The 4,634-nt window shown below is 39.7% G+C and overlaps 1 long non-coding RNA gene across 1 annotated transcript; it reads left to right on the top strand.

The window, feature by feature from the left end:
• The first annotated feature begins 1,292 nt into the window (after positions 1–1,292).
• On the top strand, positions 1,293–3,313 carry LOC135304143 (uncharacterized). The gene is made up of 3 exons (XR_010365588.1): positions 1,293–1,491; positions 2,388–2,516; positions 3,210–3,313. It is a non-coding gene; the product is annotated as an uncharacterized LOC135304143 (long non-coding RNA).
• Positions 3,314–4,634: the final 1,321 nt, after the last annotated feature.

Genomic DNA, 4,634 nt, shown 5'->3' with positions numbered 1-4,634 from the left:
TTAAAGCACTCTGTTGGATAACATTCACTATATTTTCCTTTTTTTTGATAATAAAAGTGAAAATAATATGCTAAGCTTTTGTACTGCAATGCATATTAAAATGCCCTTAATGCAGTGGATGTGCCTGGCACTCCAGAGATTTGAGAACTCTTTAGCTGTGCACTGAGACCTTGGAGTTGTATGGCCCAGCACCAAAGACCTGAATATTCATGCTAAATTGTTGGATTTCCGTGCTTTTAAAATCTTGTTTTAAATTTCTTCTCCTCTGCAATCCTATTCAGATTTTACCCCACTTAAAACTTTTGTTGTCAACATCAGAATCACTCTTTTTGCCAACAGTTTAAATGATGATTGGGCATGGACCTTAATGCTGCAGCCTCAAATAGGCAAAATCCCAGGCAGAGAAGGGTGAGTAAGAGATTTTTCTGGCCAAAGAAATGTGATGCAGAAACTATGGCTTCTGCAGGAATGTTCCTTGATAGTGTTGAGCCCCTCTCTCGAGCTGTGGAGAGCTTCCCAAAATGTCCAGTGTTCAGGGATTTTTTCCACAGTGAGGTTGAAGGAGTCTGGATGCATGTGGCCTTCAAACCAAAAACTCCTCTTCAAAGATGTAAATTGCTAATTATTATTAATCATAGTCTGACAGTCTCCTAAAAAAATCCCAACATATTTTGGAGAAAAAATAAAAAGATCTGCCTTCATCAGCTTCCTTTCTTAAAGGGAAGGAGGTCAAGGGTCAAGACAGAAAAATATAAATGTATCTCAGTCATGACAGAGGTATTCCTTGAGGCCTCCTGCCAGCCTGTGCTAAAATCCTGGCTGCCAGGGAGGAGACAGGTCCCTGTGCTGCCACTGCCATCAGCCTGCATCCTTCTGGAGAGATTGGCTCTGATTTTGGGGGGCCAGTCTCAAGTCCCCACAAGAGATGGCAAGCAGAAATTTTGTCTCAAATCTTGTCCTTGAGAGTCATTCCCCTCTTCTAATAGTTGCTCTTGCTTTTACAGGTATTTACCCCTCTAGAAAAACAGAGCTGAACAAAAGGAGTGGGGAAATTCTGGTCCCATGGGGTTTATTCACTAAATTAAAGGATTGGTACAATCTATTAAACAGACTTGTTGGTCTAGAGACACATGATTGCCAAATTAATTTGGTATACAATAAGGTTAGCTTCTTTCAAAATTCCCTGCATGACTGTGAAGAGACAGCATTGGACCATCTTAATTCAGGACCTAAATTCTTCAAGAGGCACTGGTTTAACTCCTCTGGGCTGTCCCTGCTGCCCTCCCTCCCCTGGAAGCAGCAGCATCTGCAGTAATGGAGATCAGCTGGGGAGTCTAAGCAAAAGCCAAGAGTTTTGGACACCAAGAAAACAGTCCTTCCCACTCTCTGCCTCATGGAAGCAAAGACATTGTGCCCATGGATGTAGGGCCCCAGGGTGGTTTTAAATTAGCTGAAGACGCCTGCATGAAGTTTGACTGCAAGAACAGTGTGGTAAAACACATATTACCACTTTCCTACATTATTGTTAATCACTATTTTCTAGAACAGTTAAACTGCCATCCCCTTCCAGAGAATAATTACTGCTATTTAATTGTATTTATAATTTAGTATACACCTGAAAAATATGCTATAAAATATCAGGGGGGTTCCCTTTAATACTGGTGTTCCATTTACAAACTGTCACATTTATAATGCGTCTTTAATCTTCTGTGGTCTGCTAGAATTTTATATTAAAGTCTGCTTTGTGCTTTAAATATTAAAGATTCTGCAGTACTTCAAAAGGTGATAATGCCTGATGCTCTGGTGGTGCTTAAATCTCAACAGCTAAATATATTGAGGAATGTTCGGTGGCCCTGGCTTAATTAAACATGTATGTGTATTTTCAAATGCAATCTTTTTCTGCTTGTTAGGTTTTTGACAAACCTCCAAACAGGTCCAGGTGGAACAAAGCATGTAAACAAGCTTGTGAATGCAAGCTTAAAACACTCAAATTAGCACCTTCTTACAATTAATATGCAAACCCTGGAATCTCTGTTATTGATAATGCCATTTAATATTATTTGCAGCTGAGCTTTATATTCTAGCCTTTTAATTTTTCTAAGCTGTGTCCACTTTAATTATGTGAAAATGTACTGTTAGAGACAAGTCATTCAATGACTATGAGCAACTTACTCTGCCCTGTGTAGCATAGTATAAATTACAGGGCTGGGGGAGCATTTCAGTACACATTGGCTTTACAGTGTTTAATGGTCTAATTTAGCACATATGACTAAACCTGGAGCCATCGAGGTACGCACACAGGTTAACACATAGTCTTTTTATTGTTTTCATTGCTGGCTCCCCACCCCCCGTGGGTTAATAAATTCACTTATTGCATCTTCTTCTAGTTGGATTGCAAGTGCTACAGGGGAGCCAAACTCTCTCTGGTTGGAAGAGGAATGATAGCCACTGGTGAGGCTCTGCTCAGCGCCGGGGAAGGATGAGAGCCCCTCTCAGCACCCTGATGCATTTATTAGGTACAGGTGTGTTTTCATGGCAATAAAACTGCTCTGGCTACAGCGTCTGCTCTTGCAGGTTTTTAGAAACACAGGAATGTTTTGGAAGGATTTTCTTCTTTCCAAAATAACTGGACAGCAAAGCTTACAGCCCCAAAAGATGCAGAGATTGTGTCCCACGGCTGGTCCATCCATGTGGCCACTTTCACTGGCAGTCGTGGTGGTGTGACCACTCCTGCCCAGTTAATTGGTGCAGCCACAGACAGTGTGTACAGTGATGGTCTTGTGTTAATGACATGCTGCTTTGCCTACCTTAAAATAAGTCCATATCCAAATGACCTGACCTGTAATTTCTTTTAAAATTTTGTACTTTAAACTATAAGTTTTCTGATTAGGTGTTTCATATTTTTAAAAATACAAAAAGACAAACATGTATGAACACAGACATATTAAGGAGTAGGCATATGATTTGATGCATATATCAACAAACCAAATAGCTCTGCATGTATGTGGGAACAATGCCTTCCAGCTCTGGATAAATAGAGGCTGGCCATCATTCCAACAGGGAAGGAAACATTTCATACATGAAGAGATATGGGGAATTATTTCATTTGTTTTGGTGCCAATATGCAGCAATTTTTTGAATGCATTTGAAATATGATGAAAATATCTATGCATGCACCTGAGAAATGTTCTTTTATTCTCCTGTAATAGGTGAGGTGATGGCAGAAACCGAGGAAGCTGAAATAGATCTACTGCAGTTTTACAGGTGAGGCAATGTTAGCAGGAAATGACAAGCAGACTATAGTTATTATAATACCCAGGGCAAATCAGCAAGCACGCACAGTGATAGACAAATCTAAATTAATCATAGCAAAGGTGGTGTGACATTTTAATGTAAACTTACTCTACTGTACAGGAATTTGTAAGAATATTGTAAAATAGGTGAAATACCAGTCAACATATGTGACTAACAAAATGTTTATTCTAGAAAATACAAATGCAAGTTGGACTACTGCAGCTGCCTATTTTTAAGAGAGCTAACTTTTTAAAATTTTTATTTTAGCAACACCCAAAAAGCCTAGTGATTGCTTTTGGCAAACATAGCACTACAATAATTTTAAATCTCTCAAACAAGCACCTTGAGAAATCAACCTCCCCATTTTATCTTGCATTTTAATGTTCTTCTATTCAGACAGAAGGGGACTGGTTAGCTTGTTGTCATTAAGTCCTTATGAGTGAAAACTGTTTGTTTCCCTGTAGAATTCAGCATGTTTTCTCAGCCTGTAACCATCACCTATAATTAAAATGTCGTCCTAACAACATCAAGGTGCAGAGAGTAAAAGAGTCAGTTCACCTCTGGAACTGCATGCTCTGTGGAGCTCCACAGCCCCTCAGAAATGGAAGCTCAGAGAAACTGTCTCTGTGATCTTTAATGGATTTTTAAAGATGACAAGAAAGGAAATGGGAAACTAAAGGCACGGAAGACATAAATTCCCTAAAGGTGCATTCTGAAGTAAATCAGAGCAACTGAAAAAGTGAATTCTTTGAGCCCTGGGATATCTCCCAGGTTTTTCAGCTGGACACTTACAGCTTGTCGGGTCCCTGAACACCTCTGCTCTGGGCATGCTTTGACACAGCGAGTCACAGAAAGATGAACAACATCACCTGAAGTGCTGTTTGAGGGGCAGAAAATTGCTCCCATTGCACACTGCTGCCTTTACTCTAAATCACATGACTTACTACAACCTTCCTTCTATAAAAGAAGTGCCATTTAGGTATGTTAACTTCTCCAGCTGCAATAGGCATCCTTCTCTCCTTATTTCCACAACAGTTAAATGCAGTCAAAGAAAGAGGTGAAGATCAGGTTTTATAAAATCAAACTTGAATTGTTCTCAGGGCTACAGCTGCACGAAAGCTAAATAACAACAGGCAAGAGCAAGAAGCTTAAAAAAAGCTCTGTTACCAAATATATGTTATTTAGATATGTCTGTTTCTGTAAACTGGTAGGGGAAAGAAGAAAATCAGTTTGCCTTCCAAAGATATCTGACTACAGCTGTGCTTTGTAATTCTCAGTGACTAATACAGGCTGGGGCTGAACATTGTCAAACCCTCTGGAAGAAAGGAAGACTCTATTTT

This window comes from Passer domesticus, chromosome 7, assembly GCF_036417665.1.
Source record: "Passer domesticus isolate bPasDom1 chromosome 7, bPasDom1.hap1, whole genome shotgun sequence".
Lineage (NCBI taxonomy): Eukaryota > Metazoa > Chordata > Aves > Passeriformes > Passeridae > Passer > Passer domesticus.
This window is presented reverse-complemented; position numbering and strand designations above follow the sequence as displayed.